This window comes from Leiobunum rupestre, chromosome 1, assembly GCF_980474605.1.
Source record: "Leiobunum rupestre chromosome 1, qqLeiRupe1.1.hap1, whole genome shotgun sequence".
In the NCBI taxonomy this organism is placed as follows: Eukaryota; Metazoa; Arthropoda; class Arachnida; order Opiliones; family Sclerosomatidae; genus Leiobunum; species Leiobunum rupestre.
Window position 1 is genome coordinate 2,479,379 of NC_143384.1, and position 18,600 is coordinate 2,497,978.

Below are 18,600 nucleotides of genomic sequence, written 5' to 3' on the forward strand. Positions count from 1 at the left end.
GGAGAGGTAAAGCACATCTGTCTCGTTAGTTTTATTTAGTGAGTTGTCAGAGAACTTCAACAGTTACATAAATAAAAATGCAATTAAACTTTTAGTGATGTAACTACTCCTATTATACTCTGCTTAAGACGGCATTGTGATCATGAAATAATATTCTTCCTGGAAAAAACAACTTGAAAAATGTGTTAGTAACAGCAGCAGTTTAAATCTAGAAATATATGTACTATTTGACTTCTTATTTGGTACCGGATGTGGTATTTTTTTCCCATTCAGTTTGGGTATATTTTACCATTTTGGTATTTTATACAGAATTTTTGATCATTCATGTTTGTATTTTTGACCATTTAGGTATATGATAAGGCATTTTTAACTATTTGGTTGGTATTTCGAACCATTTAATGGGGTTCCAAACAGGTGGTAATTAATGGTACATAACATTAAGGTAAAAAATGAGAAAAGTGGTAAATAATAATTTCAGGTGATCACAATATAATATTCTTCCTGAAAAAAAAACTTGAAAAATGTATTAGTAACAGCAGAAGTTTAAATCTAGAAATAGATGTAATATTTGACACTTGGTATGGTATTTTTTTACTATTAGTTTACTTTCAGTACCTGATATGGTATTTTTTGACCATTTTGGTATACGATATGGTATTTTTGATTGTTGGGTTGTAGTAGTTCATTTTTTTACTAATGCTCCAGTGAAGTTTGACAAATGACAGCAAAGGAAAAATATTTGTTCAAGCATAGGTGTCAATGTTATAGGGATGGTGCCTCTTAGAATTTGGAATTCTTTAACTTTTCTTATGGCTCTTTCAATGTGAATACGGACTTTGGCTATTTCTCGGCTGATGGTGACCTCTTTCCCAGGAAGCTGGTCTCGTTTCTGAAGAAATGAAGGAATTACAAGCTTCAGTTTTCGGATTTCCAAATCACTTCGAATGTCGAATCCTCGATCTGCCATTATTAAATCACCTTCTTCCAGTTTGTCTAATAGACCACAATGCTTAATTAGTTTTTTATCAGAGGTGCGTCCAGTATATACATTTGAAAAATAAGTGACATGACCATTTGGTGAAATACCAATGATAACTTTTGCGGTGTTGCAATGCTTGTAGGAACTGAACGTTTCTCTTTGAGCGTCGGTAGCTGATGGCATTTCCAGAAATGATTCTGAACAATCGACTATTATTCTCAAGCGAGGAAAGGCTTTCAAAATTTCTACGGGTGTGGTTTTCTCTACGTGTTCTCTTGATGGCCAAATTGGTAAATTGCTCATTCGGTTTGCCAAAAATATTATCCAAGTGTTCAAAATCTTTGAGAGGTAACCTTGAGTGATGTTGTAAAGGTCAGCAAGCATTTCTTCTTGAATGCCTTTGCGGAGGCGCACCATTATGATAAACACTTCTCCCATAGGAGTTAATATTCTTGGTGGACCACGTTTCACTTTTGGTACTTCATCAACCTCTTCTCGAGTTTCACCCTCCTGGTCAAGGTATGTAAGCGATGCTGCCTCAGGCAACAAAAATTGATAAAAAGCCCAAAATTGTTGGTACAATGGAAATCCTGTATAAAATGTAATTTTCTTCTCGCTGCATAGAAATCTATTTAAAGTAAATTTCTCCTTTTGGCGAAGTTCTAATAGCAACAAATTGGTTCTTTGCACTTCCTCTTTAGTAGGGCTTTTTAAACTCTCCAGTGATATGATACTGTAGTCAGATCCAGTACTACTTGCCGCTTGACTACTAAATATCACATTGGGAGTGTTCGTACTTGATTGAGATTCAATATTTGGTTCTTCAACTTGTGGGTAGGGATTTTCTAAGTTCTCTAGAGAAAATGTTTCCTCATCTTTGCTGCTACTGTCTGACTGTAAAATATACCTCTCAGGCACGGTGTTATACACATAAGAATGTTCTTTCGAAGTTTCTCTGGGAGGCTCTGCTGGTACAGAATAAGGGTGCTCTGAATGTTGCTTAGTTTCAATATTTTCAGTAGACCAGGAAAATATTGATGGTGTTGCATCATGTTTCAGAATGGGTTTTTTTTAACCCTCTTTGATTTCAATTAAGAGTTTTCTTCAAAATGCAACGAACAAACTAGTGTTGACTTCTTTACATCATTAACCTGTAGTTTCGCAGCTTTTGCCCATTTCTTCCTATAATTGTAATCACTAGGAAATTGAAAAAAACTTAATGATTTTAAAGATTGTTTATTTCTAGTGTCACTATGACACCCTGTCACACAGCACACTTTCACCATTTCGCAAAAAAGCAAAATACCTTTAACTTAAATATTTTAATGACAAAAATAGGCTTTTATAACCCTATATATCATGGAGTATATGGCAAGGCTTAAAGTTTAATATGCCGTAAAAAGCGTTAGAGACAAAATTTTGCTTTAAAAACTTATTCAAAATAGAGCACAAGTGTAAAATAATGAAATAAAACTTATCTGAATCGTACGACCAAAATCCGTAACGGAAAGAATCGAAATAAATCTCCTAAACAAACGTCGAGCGAAACTACGCCGCCATTTTAACAGTAAAGGCTCAGAGCAGTGCTCAGAGACTACTTGATAAAATATTAGAGCTATCTTAATGTATAAGGCGCGCCCAAAATCTTCATTGTCCCCCGCTACAGTACCCTGATTCCGCCACTAGGAGTAAATAGGAATAAGGTCGATTTGCTGCGTTATTTAAACAACTTCTAATGTTAAATTGTTATATATTGGAAGACCTAATTGATAGATGGCGATGCTTTCAACGTATGACCTGAAGTTACAAATAAGTGTGACACTTATCGGAGTAATACGCGATGCTTACAGCGCATGACCAAAAGTTACAAATAAGTGTGACACTTATCGGAGTAATACGCAATGCTTACAACGTATGACCAAAAGTGACAAATAAGTGGGACACTTATCGGAGTAATACGCGATGCTTACAGCGTATGACCTGAAGTAACAAATAAGTGTGACACTTATCGGAGTAATACGCGATGCTTACTACGTATGACCTGAAGTAACAAATAAGTGTGACACTTATCAGAGTAATACGCGATGCTTACAACGTATGACCTGAAGTAACAAATAAGTGTGACACTTATCGGAGTAATACGCGATGCTTACAACGTATGACCAAAAGTAACAAATAAGTGTGATACTTATCGGAGTTATAGGCGATGCTTACGGCGTATGACCTGAAGTAGCAAATAAGTGTGACACTTATCGGAGTAATACGCGATGGTTACAACGTATGACCAGAAGTAACAAATAAGTGTGACACTTATCGGAGTAATACGCGATACTTACAATGTATGACCTGAAGTAACAAATAATTGGTGGGCTGGTGTCCAAAAAACAGGGTGGTCGTCAAGGGTTTGGAACGTTTTAGAGCTTTAAACATGGAAAACTACAAAGTGCAAAGGGTGGTGGGGTACGAGCCGCAAAGTGCAGAGGGTGGTGGGGTACGAGCCGCAAAGTGCAGAGGGTGGTGGGGTACGAGCCGCAAAGTGCAGAGGGTGGTGGGGTACGAGCCGCAAAGTGCAAAGGGTGGTGGGGTACGAGCCGCAAAGTGCAGAGGGTGGTGGGGTACGAGCCGCAAAGTGCAGAGGGTGGTGGGGTACGAGCTGCCCGCCATTTGTTAATACGACCTTAATTTAAAAACGATATTGTTAACGATTTTTAACCGACTATAAAAAATATTTCCGTTTCCTCACTTAACTCAAACCAAACGCGTGTCCCTGTTTTTGCATTTTATGATCACGTGATATTTCCGCCGCTAAATTATCGAGAATTCCCCAAAAACCTTAATTGGAACAGAATTTTGAATTTACTTGCCTGGAAGGCAAATATCCTGGTGGTAGGCCAACGTGTTCTGCGCTTGGCCTACCACCAGGATATTTGCCTTCCAGGCAAGTTAATTTAAGGCGGACAGGCAGAAGCAGACCTAGGCCTTTAACGTTGATGATCTAGCCACGCCGGAGCCAAGAATCTCGAATGTTTTACACGGAGAAAGTGGAATCGGAGTCGCTTTTGAAAACTGGGTGTCCGATATTATTCGTAATTGTGAGCTCTAAGTGTTTCAATCGGAATTTCCAGAAATTAAAACTGAGGAAACCATGGTAACAAACCACTAATGCCCAATTTAAAAGAAATTTGTTAAAATTAGCCCAACTTCTTCCACTTTGGATCGGGCTTTTAAGTTCCATTTTTAAAATGGGACGTATCGTAGTAGCGCGGGAGTATAGAAAGCAGCTTCAACGACTTAAGACATGACCTCCCTCTGAGAGGTAACGAATTTCTATCACTCCATATAAAGTCTGTGATCGGAAGAATGAATATAATTGGATCAGTTTCTCGAGCGCAGAAAATTTCAATAAATGTTAATACTACTACCGAGAAGAGCAATCAACCAGAAGATATATTTCAGCTTGATGGTAAGTTAAACATTTAAAAATAAAATATCTCTAGGTTAGATTAACGAAAAGTAAAGTTTATTTAACTGTTCAACGAAATTCGACAAAAATTTCATTCTGGAGATAGAACTCGATACTTCGAATATACTTCCAGATAGAACTTGATACTTCTCTTATACTTCCAGATATTACACGATAATTCGAATATACTTCCAGATAGAACTTGATACTTCTCTTATACTTCCAGATATTACACGATAATTCGAATATAATTCCTGATATTACATTTTTTCCAGATATTATAAATATTCGTAATTTTTCCATACACTATAAACGATATGACAACAAACTTGAAAGTATTACACGGTCAACTTGCGACTTATAAGGCCTTTTAACCAGTGCAGTGGTCGGGTGATACAGCGTAGGAGGGTGGTGGCAAGCCCTTCATGTCAGGCGAGCTAACCGACGGCTCGCTTCACTTACTACGAGACTTAATTTATATTACCGTTAACCTCAGCAGGTTTTAATGCGAAGGCGAAACCGTTGATCTTGGGGGGAAAGATTTTGAGGTATAGTAGGATTTACGAGGAAAACCAAGAAAATGTTTAGACTACACCAAAAAACTCCCAAATATTAAGAATTCAAAACCTCGCTACTACCGGTGCTCATCGTCGCTCATCGTATTCCCACAATGTTTTCTCGTATTCCCACAATATTTTATAGTATTCCCACAATGTTTTATCGTATTCCCACAACATTTTGTCATATTCCCACAACGTTTTGTAGTATCCCCACAACGTTTTATCGTATTCCCACAACGTTTTATCGTATTCCCACGCTGTTTTCTCGTATTCCCACAATGTTTTATCGTATTCACACCATGTTTTATCGTATTCCCACAATATTAGCTCGTATCCCCACAATGTTTTCTCGTATTCCCACAATGTTTTCTCGTATTCCCACAATATTTTATAGTATTCCCACAATGTTTTATCGTATTCCCACAACGTTTTGTCATATTCCCACAACGTTTTGTAGTATTCCCACAACGTTTTATCGTATTCCTACGCTGTTTTCTCGTATTCCCACAATGTTTTATCGTATTCACACCATGTTTTATCGTATTCCCACAATATTAGCTCGTATCCCTACAATGTTTTCTCGTATTCCCACAATGTTTTCTCGTATTCCCACAATGTTTTCTCGTATTCCCACAATGTTTTCTCGTATTCCCACAATGTTTTCTCGTATTCCCACAATGTTTTCTCGTATTCCCACAACGTTTTCTCGTATTCCCACAACGATTTATCTTAATATTCGTTATACATCACGAATATACGTTATACTTCACGAATATTCTATTTATTCGTTTTACTTCAGGAATAAATTTACAGAATTGAAGTTTTATCTGTAGGGAATTCTCACTGAATTCATTTAGAGATGTACACCCTTTTGAACAGTTTCTGTAATTTAATTACTAATCATACTTGTACTTTGAATGTCAAATTATTGATAAGGTCCAACTTTAATTAAAATCTTTATTTATAACAGCGTTGATATTTTCAAAAACATTATTATTAAATTCACTAGTATCAAAAGTGGATATAAAACAGACAGGGCCGGACTGGCTAGTAGTTGGCCCCACCGGCTACGCAGTCGTGTTGGCCCCATTTCCCATTAATTCGAAGTTTTCCCTATTTGGCCCCCAATTTGAGTTGGCCCCGATTTGACCGGCGATCGCCGGTTAGCCGCCCGGGCCAGTCCGGGCCTGAAAACAGAAAATCTGGGAGGACCCGGTGGCCCTGTTCCATCAAAAATGAGGATCTCCTGGCATGCCCCTAGTTTGTGCCTACCGCCTTTGGCGGAGCATTACAATTGGCGCTTTACTCGCATGTACCTGCGTAAATCGGCTGATATATTATAGTTCTTCTTCAGTTCCTTATCCACCTGATTATATAGTCTTTGGGCTGGATTTGGTGCGTCTGCTATTTGTAAAAACTCACATGTTTGGCAAGGCTTAGTTAGATAATTGATAGAATCAAATAAATTAGGATTTAGGATGGAATATCTCATGAATGTGATAAAAACTTACGAAAAGATGGGTTTTTGTTTTGTTACAATTGGGTATACAAAGTAGGAATTGACCCAGTTATAATTTGTAAACCCAATATATGAAAATGAACTAGCTTGGCAAGTATTGGATAGTAAAGCCATGGAAAAGAATAAGATATCATTGAGGGAGAAAAATCAAACAGAAATGTTTTGATAATTTTGATTACGAATAAGATTTAATAACTGAAAAGTGGAATGATGACATGAGTGAATAGTAAAAATATTTTAAAGTAGTTCTGTTTAAAATAAATTTAATTTTTTAATTTCTTCAATCAGAAAAAGCTCAAGATTATATATTTTTTTCCAATTGTTTATGCTGACATCCAGGTTGACTTTACGATACTCTGCCTCCCCATTTTGGGAAGTAGTGGCGAATTGTTTAACCAACAAAGACCGCCTTGCACTTCTGTAGTTTAAACTTCTAAGTGGCCCGCAGTGATATATTTCATTTGTCTGAGCCGTTAATTCTGACAGGATACATATAACGTGATGGATACCGTGTTAAGAAGTGTTTAACATAATCAACTTTTTTTGAGGTACAATTGAACCCAAAATCTCAGTTTGCGATTCTGCATTATTACCTTTGTTATTATGACTCAAATTTTTCTGTACATCCCTATCTACTTGAATTTTAGCTAAGCCTTGGTTTCAATCTTCTTCACAGGTTTGTATACCAATTGAATTTAATTACACTGACTAAATTTCCTTTTCGGCTTTAGAGCTAACTCTTCTGTTGTATATTTCTTACAAGGCATTTATTTAATTATTTTAGAACTTAGTTGGCGAACTTGAACCACGCTTGAACTTAACAGAGGCAAATTTTTTGAAATATGAATAAATTAAACAACGTCTTCGGGAGTTCACGGTTTTACCGCTAGGTTAGCTAGCATCGCCAATCTGTACTATTTCCTCTGACCGTGACGTCAGATGCCATAGGCCAAACGTAACAGAGTCGTTCCTGATTGGCTCATTCATTGTATAGGGGAAACAGCTCCTCATTTTTGAAGGAAACCACTGAGAAAGCTAACGAACCCTTTTCCTCCCAGACATTCTGTTTTATATCCACTTTTGCTAGTATACGAAGCCGACTTCTAATGAAATAATGCACTTTTAATACTAATGTATCTTATCTCATAAAAAAAGGGTAATAAGTTAATAACTGAAAACAATTGGGATCAAGGCAGAATACATTACTTCACTTTTAAAGGTGGTTTTTGTGTTTCGAGGGCCAATAACTTAAATTAGTGTTCGTACGGGGTCAAAATAATGTCGGAGTAGGGGGTAGGCTTCATGGTGGGTCTAACCCCGCAAAAATCAAGTCGGAGTCGGGGTCGGGGATGGAAAATTCTTTGTATTTATTAAGAATAGAATAATTATAATAACACCCCAATTTTACTGGTTTAGATTAGATAGTGTAAGCCAGCCTCTAAGCTTAGGGACTATTAGTAATAGAAACAATAGATAAGATAGGTAGTTTTTAAAATAGAGGTCTATAGCGTAGGAATTGTTATTGTTTAAGTAAGTTGTTTTATACATTCACAAGTGATTTACAAACGTTGTAACTTCACACTCCTTAGCTGAGACTGAGAGATCCCGAAACAACGGCAATTATGGAACTCAAACTTGAAAAAGCGACTCAAGTCGGAGACAAGCGCCAAGCGAGAACGTCAGCGGCATTAGCCGAAGGTCATTGGGATCATTCTATTGTCGCCCACGAAAAAAGGGAGATAAGGAACCTATCTATTGTATATTTTTAGGATTTTAGCGGGGTGCGTCGGCGCGAAAATTTAAAATTACACCACGAACAGGGCCGGCGGAAGATGTGGGTATAGTGGGTAGCACTACCCACTCGGTAAATTCCGAGTGGGTAAAATACCCACTTGGAATTTGGGGATGGGGGATACGAAGAGTTTGGCAAATCAATGTCCACCTGGCAAAATGAAAATTTTGATATTCAACTTCAGCATTTGGCAAAATAGTGTTCCAATTGGAAATAATACGTAGTGTCCAGTTTCGATTTTCCGATTTAGTTTATCGTTTCTACTAGAAATAGTAGCTACGAGCTTATTTAATTTAGTTACTACAAATGTTATGTGATAAGAGTTTAAACAATTTGATTTGGCAGTTGTAATCTCTCAAATTATCCGGTTTATAAGTCATTCCTCAATTTACTCTTTATATTTTCTGGAGAGGCTCCCCCCCCCCCCCCCCCCCAATACCGGCCAACTACCCACACGAGCCGAACACCACCTGCCGGCCCTGACTACGAAAACATAAACCCGAAATATGGAAATCCCCGACTTAGTTTGCGACAGTCCGTACGACTTAAATATAGAAAACGAATCTAGCTGAAAATAACTTCCAGAATTATATCCATCTACTTTCAACCAAAATTGACAGGAGTGGAGATCTCTCACAGAGTTATCTCCCCCCCCCCTACTACCCCCCGCCGTGTACCAAACAATGACGTTCGTCGGCTGCAGTCTGGCCACGGGTCAGCTCGGAGGCTCGGAGCGATGTTCTAGGTATAAGCAATGTACGGCTACGTCCTTTCAGACATTACCAGGTTACCCGTGGCTGGTCCTCATTCCATTGAGTTTCTGTAGGAGGAAAACGCGGATTTTACAACCATTCTATTTCATTAAATTAAATACTACTAAAAGTTGGTAATATAATAATAATAAAATAAAAGTATTATCTTATTATTAAGCTAATATATTTTTATCTATACGAATTCGCGAATTCTGTAAACATTTTTTTCTAAATTTTGTTAATTTAAATATAACTGTTTTGTAGATGGTGTATTAAGATTGGAACACCCGCGAAAGGTGCCACGGTTAGCGCCATCTGCTGATTTTCTTTGGTACTAATAATTCAAACTGTTTCCTCTCAAACATATTTGTAAGACCATGGACTAATCAACTACGGGGACGGTCCAGCCGGGAAAAAAGCGAAAAAAACAAACTTCGACGCACTCTGGCGGAGCTTGCGAGCGTACCGGAAACGCTTTTCGTTGGTGATTCAGGGGCGAGAAGGGGGTTAAAGTTTTCTCGAGCTGTCTGCTTTTTACTGTCCACAAGGGCAGAAATACATGAATTTCTGACATGGGCGAATGAACTACGTCTCTTTAATAACTACGTGATGCTTTAAAAACTATTATTAACTATGTCCAGGTTTTCCGATCATACTTATGCTTTGGTTTACGGTAAAAAAAAAGGGGAAAACCAGCCGAAAGTTTATAATGGTAATTATTTTTATAGAAATTTTCCGAAATTATTGGTTAAAAGGTATTTTTAATTTTTTTTTAAGGCTCCAGCATATCTCCAGTGAAAAAGAAAACGAAAACAATCAATATAAACGCCTTAAAACCCATAACGAATGCTAGTGAATTATTCAATGCAGAAGAGTCCAACAAAATCCAAATCCCAATTTGTTTTGGTAAGTATCATAACTGATTATTTTATGAAGGTTTCCATTAAATTTAAATTTCGGCTTAGATGACTTGAGCTCTGACTCGGACAATGAAAACATTGGCTCTCCCTCGAAAAATCCTGGCTTGCCACCAACCTCAGTGGAATGCCTCATTAATGTGGTTTTCGATGGTAATTTCAATATTCCAGCCTCATGCAAAACCTTGTAAAGGCTGGGGGATTTATGATACATATATAAACACCACTGGATCACTAAAGGATGCCAGCGCCTTCCATGTTTATTACATTCCAACATCTGCAGTTGCGTCTTTAGAAACATTTTTTGGAAATCAGAGTCCTGCGGATTTGGGTTGTCCAAATTGGTTTTCAAAATTGTCATTAAAACATTATGATTTTCCATTTCAACCTGTTCCGGACTTTTTCGAATTTTCTTCTCTATTGTTATTTTTTAGCGTTTTAATTTTGCGCTGAGTTTCATTTGCGCCATTTTAGATTCTTTTAATTCGGTCACCAGCTCAGTCTTACTCAAGTTATGAAAGCGTTTAGCGGCAGTTGGCTTGGATTTCTTTTTGGATATGGCCACTCAAAAACTAGATCTTTGCTTGATACAATAAAAGCATCTTTTTGTTCTAGCATTTTTCAATATTAGGCAGCACTTTGCACTGTGTATTGCCCCCGTCAAATTGTCCTTGAATCCAGTAATATGGTTTCGATTATCATACAAATCCACAAATTTAGGTTCAGGGCTTCCGATACAACGTGTCCAAACAGAGAAAGAAATAAGCGCTTTTCGTAATTGATTGACTTAATTTATTTTTACTGGTAACTCTTTGATGATATCTTCGTTCAAAATCTTTTTTCCTGCTACCTCGTATTCCGCTACAAAATGTTCTTTAATATTTATTGTGTAAATCGGATGACCAGTTTCTTCATTTATTTTGATGAATTTAACCAGTTCAAGAAAATAAGTTACTCCCCATCCCAATGGGAAAATGAGATTTTCAAAGCTTAGTTGAAGATCCTTGGGTTCCTATCAGAAAAAAAGAATTCATTTACAAACCATAATAAAATTACTGATAAATAAATACATACTTCAAAATTTTTTCCATCATTTGATTTATCTATTGTTTCACTCCTGATTGTCTTATCACTCTCATTAATGGCTACCTCTTCCTTCTCACTACTGATTGTCCCATCCAAAATAACAATAGATTGATCCTTTAAAAAACATCATATAAATATTATAAAATTAATTTTTACTATTATATAATTTTTAAAATACCTTAAGAATGACTGACGTATTAATTTCATCAATTTTTATTTCATTTATCAGTCTAAGAGGCGTACTACAAATTGGTGTATCTCTCGTTGGTGTTATGTTTTCTTCACCTTTAACTTGATGCTCATTAATCTAGAAAATTTTTCATGAAGCCAAAAAATTGAATTGATATATTTAAAAACCAGTTTCTTACCCTAGAATCTGAAGACTTATGCGGACTTAACTGATTCTCAGCATTCGAGTCATCTGTTTTATAACTGCTTATCTGAACTTGTTTCTTTTTTACATGCACATCAATAGAAATGTTCAAATGTTTATCCATTTCCTTTATAGGCTTTAGTATTGACACATATTCCTAATATTTTAAGAGACAGTTAGCATTATATTAGAGACCTGTAAAATCAATTGTGAGTTGAGACGTACTGATGACTGATGAATTGGATCTGGAAAATGTTTAGTCGGGCCATTTCCCCCAACAAAATGCTTAGAACATAGATATGTATTCCTATTTACTCGTTCTATAGGATAATCGTCTCTGCCCAACCATTTGATCCACTTCTCACATTTTTTAAAGTTAGTTTTTGCTTTAGGAAAAGGCAAAAAGAATACTCCTTGCATGTGATCCTTGTCTAAGTACCGGGAATCACTGTTGCATTTCTTATGTACGCAAATTTTAGTTCTCATTTCGACGTTTATTTTACATTTAAGAACTTAATTCAAATACTGCTTTTATGTAACACCAATAATTACTATTATTTAATTGTGAAAATATACACTTAATTGGTCCTAGGCTTGACTGGGTACCGTTCAACGGAAATTTCAAATCGCGGAATGAAAAGATAATTTAAAAAAGGTAAAATAGATGGCGATATACCAAGAATTCAGTTTCCTGTTAGTGACGTTTGAAGCACCAGCTCAATAAATATTTGCCTGGCAACCGTGCTAAACGCGTTACCTCTTTTTTACGGGTCGTTTGAAGGGAAATGTTATACAGCCAGATCGTCCCCGTAGTTGATTAGTCCATGGTAAGACATTGATTTTACCAAACACACAGGGGAAAAACAAGACTCTTTCCGCCATCTGGTGTGCGTGAATTGAATTAAATTTTATCGTGATGTCCCGAAACTTCGCATCCGCATCTTCAGGAGTAAAACAAACGCTGTTAGATTTTAAGCGCGTGAAATTTTATACGGCGCCAAGTTCAGAGGTTGCTCACCCCATCTAGTGGCAGAAAAAAAAATAAGAACGTTTGTCAAAGGGTGACTTCAGAAAAGTCAAAAAACACGCCTAAACGTCTACGAAAATGCTTCCACTAAAACAAGGCACAATGATACATAAATTATGAAATTAGTGTTGTATAGTTCAATGTGCATTGACCGAACAATTTCTATAGTTTGTGCGCATGAAGAATAAAGCTATAAGGCTAAGCGTTCAACAGAAAAACAATAAACATGTTTACTATGTAAATTTTAATTAAACACATCAAATTTACAACATCAGCATGATTGTTTATTCAATCAATTTCGTTTTTCAGACTTTAAAAACGTCCTTTTTCAAATTTGAATTTAAAGCCGACGAATACAGATATAAAGTGAAGTCACATCAAATTTACAAGCGGTAAATTCGTTCTTTATCTCTCTACTTAAGTTTTAAGAGCTTTTGCCAAAAATTGCTTTTAACATATTGAACGAAGATAATAATTTTGAAATTTTATTTAAGAATAAACATTTAAAACAAACGCGTTTCTTCGATCGCTGAGAAAATAATTTATATTCACCTAGAAATTAAAAAGTAAATAGACAAAGCAAAAAACTGTACCAAAATGCAAAAGATTAGAAATCAAATAGTGAGTCACTTAAAATATGTTGATTTCGCTGATACTTTATCAAATATCTTCCGGAAATATTTGAGGAAATTCAAGTCGCTGAGAACAAATACAGACCTTATCGATTTTATTCACAATTCGAGTTATTTCTCGATAAACGTTTTTTAAATTAGTTTTCAAACGTGGAATTTCAGTTTGGAATTTCTGCCGTTCAACCGCGAGAGCCGCTCCTTTCCGCTCGCTTTCATCCACTGTTCGCGCCAATTGTTGCAGGGCACCTTCGAAATCGAGCTGGGATTGTAAATCTTTGGACTTCAGTTGTTTCAAAACTCGAGTCTTATCCATTTTCTGATTCAAATAGGTCAGAGTGTCGGTTTCTAGCGCCAAATAGGTCTCAGTTATTTCAAAATTGACCTCTTGGTCGTTGAATTCCAAAACTAGAGCAGACAGTGAAGCCAGTTTGGTGTTCAGCTCTTCGACGTCCGTGGTGTCCAAAATTCGTGGACATAGTTCCTGTTTCATCGACCTCATTGTGTACAACGGGAACTCTACAGTTACGTCACTGTTAGAATCGTCATGGGAATTGTCGGGTTTATTTTTTTCTAAACGTCCTTCATTGGTTGCACCCTGTGCAACTGGTGTTGCATTGGCTTCTTGTGGTGACATCAACAGAGCTTTTATACTATCCAGGATTTTTATTTTCTCTTCATCGGCCTCGATTTCTGAGCATTTTCTGTTCAGAATGTCCATCGGTGTATTGCCTTCTTCATTAAGGGCATCCGTGTTTGCTCCATTCTCCAGAAGAATCTCTACAATCTCTTGATGACCACCTTCGCAGGCCAAATGCAACGGTGTCTCTAGTTGGTTTGTAGTAAGATTGATATTTGCGCTGTGTTGAACTAGCTGATTTACTTTGTCTCCATTACCATTAATGATGGCGTAGTGCAAAGGTGTGTACCCGTCGTTATTCTTTTCGTTTGGGTTGACCTCGTTTAGTATCAAGAGAGGTACCAGGTTTTCGTCATTATTTCGCGCCGCCAGGTGGAGTAAGTTATCACCATTAACCTTAATGCTTCCGTTGCCTCCTCTGTTCAACCACAGAGTGACCATGTCCGTGTAACCTTTCATCGTAGCGACAAACAGAGGATTCCTCTCGCTATCGTAGTTGACATCCGTGCCTTTCTCTAGTAATAACTGAACAATATCCCGATGTCCATTTTTCGTCGCTGCGGTCATCGGGCAGTAAATACCGTCCCGACTTGTTTCGTGAAGCGCTTTAAGCTCCAAAAGCGCCACGCATTCATTGTAGTTCCCTTCACGCGCTGCGTGGTAGAGTAGAAGCCCAAGCGGGAATTCCTTTTCGATCAGCTCCACCATTTGGAAACGGAGAGTTCTCTTGGCATGGTCCAAAGGTGTTTCCTTGTTTTCATTCTTAACTTTCAAACTAGCTCCGTTGTGAAGTAGTAGACGGGCCACATTTATGTGATCATGAAGGACAGCCCAACGTAAAGGAGACCAACCATCGTTGTCCACCTTATTTACTTTCGCTCCGTTTTCCAGGAGGTCCTTGCAAACGTCGTAAAGATCTCTGCGAACCGCCAATGACAACTGAGTCCTTCCGGATTCATCTCTATCATTAACGTCGGCTTCATTTCGAATAAACGGCTTCATCTTATCTAGATTTTCTGGATCCCGTTTGATTTCCTCTATAAAGCTTATCTTGAGTTCCTTTTAAGGAAAACAAATACAAAAAAATAAAGTTTGAAAATGTTCAGTATAGATATAGAGCTAAGAATAGCTTTTTTCAAATTGCAAATAAGTTTCGCGTCGGAAATGCTATAATTAACACGACTATTATTGTTGAGCCGCCCTGTTACAAATCATTGAAAAACAAGATAATATGTCCTTACCCCTTTTTAAGCCCATTGGCCTCAAATGTAACTTAAATATAAAATAAGTTTATGCAACCGAAAATCTAGTTGACAAATAATCAGAACGAACTAAAAATATAATTTACCCTGTCTCACCAATGAACATACGTAAAGCTATAATTATTATTACGTTACTTATGATGACACTCAATTTATATTCGGCATTCGAAATGCTATAGCAAAAAGAGCAAAAGCAAAAATAGCAATAGCAAAAATATCAATAGCCTAAATAACAATAGAAGAAATAACGAAATATTAATAACAATAATATTAATAACCATAATATTTATAGCAATAATATTAATAACAATAATATTAATAACAATAATATTTATAACTATAATATTTATAACTATAATATTTATAACTATAATATTTTAACTATAAAACCAATATAGTATTTATTTTAATTTTATAGTATATAATAATTGTAATAAATATACCATAAAAAATTTAAATAAATATACCATAAAAAATTTAAATAAATATACCATAAAAATTTTAAATAAATATACCATAAAAAATTTAAATAAATATACCATGAACCAATTTAAATAAATATACTTTAAAACAATTATAATGAATATACCTTGAAAAAAAATTAAAATAGATGAACTATATATTCATAAAATAAATATACTACAAAATAATCAAAGTAAATTTACAATAAAATATTTAAAATAATTATACTTTAGAATAATTAAAATAAATATATTATGAAATAATTAAACTAAATTAACTATAGAAGTGGTGAATTTAGGCAGGATCCGGACAGAGATGGGCATTATTTGGATAAAATTTTATTTAAATAAATTATTAAATAACAAAATATTTATTCGTCGATTGACAGAGCCAAATATTTTAGACATATTTATTTGCCAAATAATCAAATATTTTGTGGGAACGTTATTTAGTAAATACTTTTTAAAAAATATTTCCGACTATTATCTAATAAATAATGTTTTACGAATATTCAATGTACATACATTCATATGACAAATAGTTTTTTACAACATATTTTCAGACGTGTATTTTCCCGAATAAAAAAATTCAAATAATTCAAATATTTTCTCTAATGCAAATAAGGAATAAACAGTTTTCTTCTTTTTGTTTGGTTAGTCCATAAGCAACGTAACAACAATAAGTATTTAATAACTTATTTTTTTACTTTTCTTAAAAGACTCTGGACACAAACAAAGATGGCTGCGCTGCGAGTGATCGGAACCCCAGGCTTCCGCGGAACACCTTTTGGGACCGACGCTATAAAGTACGCTCTCAAAATAATAGTACGTACGTATGGCAACGATGCCAAAATCCCCGAGCGGTAATAATTTCTACAAAGGCTTTCGTACACCTTGTTCGCGCTTCCCCACGTGAGCGTTATTTGATATTCGGCACAGCCGCGGAATCTCGGCAAAGCTACTACATCCCTCACCAACTAAAACAAATACGCTAAGCAATCTAAATTGTCAGGACGTAATTCTAAAAATGCGCAATAAATAAGCGCGTAATCTCAATTGTTGGAACTACATCGAACAGGACTGCGCCAGCTCCATCAACAATATTTTAAATAGAATAAAACTCGCCCCACCTTAGGAAGGCGTTAAATGAAAAAAGCATAAAATACTCACGAAACAAAAAGATGACTCTTTAACCCTTAATCTTTGTGAAGAAAACAGCAGTCGAAGACCAATGAAATCAGCAAGGTCTTCGAAATTGTTGATTAACTATAAAGTTTATTTTGGAAAAACCGTCGACAAAATGAGAACCCCGCAACAAAACTTGTAAGCAACAGTCCCGTTTGGTCACTGCGGCGAGAGTCCCTGACTCCCTTTCCGAGAGAGAACGAGATAAAATGTTGTTTTTACTTGCCCCATAACCCCCCCCCCCTCTAGCTTGGGCTGGGTGGGGACTTTTAGGCCGGATTGAAATATTGGAGGATCTGTGAGGGGAGGATTCTCCATGTGCCGAAGTATGCAAAAGAGACCCAGAGAAAAAAGTTTTTTTTGAGGAGGGGAGGAGGGATTTTTACGCTTTGCCTACATCTGGCGTCAGAAAGTGGTTTCGAATCTTCCAATTTTTGGGGGGTTCGGTAGTTCAAGGTCCGTCGAGAAAAATAAACAGTTGGGTGTTGTTAGTCAGCGCTGCCAGTTAGAAAATTCTGCCGCCTGATTGGGCTCCTTTTGAAAATTACAATTATATCGTTGACAATTCGGTGATAAAAATGTGTTATTCTTGATTTCTTGGCCCGCAAACTCGCTGGAAACACAGTTGAGATTTGGCAGGGCGATTTTTGTGCTACTTTTATTTCCATTTGGGCGATAAGACGTGAAAAGAATCTTTGGCGTTAGTTCCTCCTCTCATCTGTTTCTATTTATAATTTAGTTTCGTTTTAATATTTAACTAGATTACTCATAAACGATATTTTTCATAAAACCATTTTCATAATATTACGCAGGAAAAGAACAGTATATAATTACTTAAGGGATGGGCTGTGGTTTTAGTTTTTTCATCATATATATTATAAATAAATAAGAAAGGATGTCCTTTGTGTAGTAGCGGCGCCAGCAATAGGCCGGGGTAGGCCTGGACCTACTTGAAATTGTGGTAGGGCCCTCCAAAAGTCGTCTTAAGGGACCTCCAAAAATTAATATATGGGCTTCCAAATTATTTAATATAAAAAAATTCTGTAATTTGTTTGCGAAATAATTTATTTATTTATTAATTTTCCAATATTCAACGCGAATGTTTCACTTAACGACACTGCTGTTTTTATTCCTTTCAAAGGTACGAGTAACTTTTCTTTGACAGTAGTTTATTTTTTAGTTTTAATTTTTCGCGAGCGCTACTATATCGAAATTGTATCTTTAACTTTATCTTTACAAATTTTTGGTTCTTAAACTTACTTTACTTACAATGTTAGTGTACCTACGTACATTCATTTTCGTAAAGTTGTAAATTCCGATGTAACGGATGTACATGCGAAGTACCGAAGGAATGAATGTAAATTGATAGACTGTAATTCAGTCGTAGAAAAAATAAATAACCACTCATTTGTTAAGTGTTATCGGTACACAAAAAAGGATCAACACACACTCAGTTTTTAGTCATGTTTAAATTCATAATTAACTCTAATTTTTCGTCGCGTACTCATTTTACCCAAATATTTCCCCACTTGCTTCAAAAAAATTAAATAATCCACATGGACGGATTTGAAAAAATTGTGGGGGGGCTCCATAATTTTGGTGGGGCCTCCAAATGGTTGGCCTACCTCCCCAAAAATCCTGGCGCCGCTACTGCCTTTGTGTCTGTGATTTTATGCGGCTCAAAGGTTTGAGCATCTTGGTATGCATACGCTGGAAACGATCGATCTTTCCAACATTTCGGCGAAGCAAATCTTGCGCTTCGTTTCGGAGACTGGGTTTTACCATGTCTTAAAGAGCTAGGTTGGGTCCAACCACTATCCGTAATCGGTGTACAAGCCCGTAGCTTTGACTGTACTATAGTGATTACGTAATCGATTACAGATTTAGCACTACCAAAGGCTGTAGTCGCTGTAATCGGTGTACATAATTTAAGGAAGTGGTTAGCCCCTCGAACC

At 36.3% G+C, this 18,600-nt stretch overlaps 1 protein-coding gene across 1 annotated transcript in view; it reads left to right on the forward strand.

The window, feature by feature from the left end:
* Positions 1–16,098: 16,098 nt before the first annotated feature.
* Positions 16,099–18,600, forward strand: part of LOC149960401 (uncharacterized) — a 56,970-nt gene continuing 54,468 nt past the window's right edge. The window contains exon 1 of the mRNA XM_090179962.1: positions 16,099–16,113. The gene's annotated coding sequence lies outside the window, so the exon portion shown is untranslated. The remainder of the gene's footprint in view (positions 16,114–18,600) is intronic.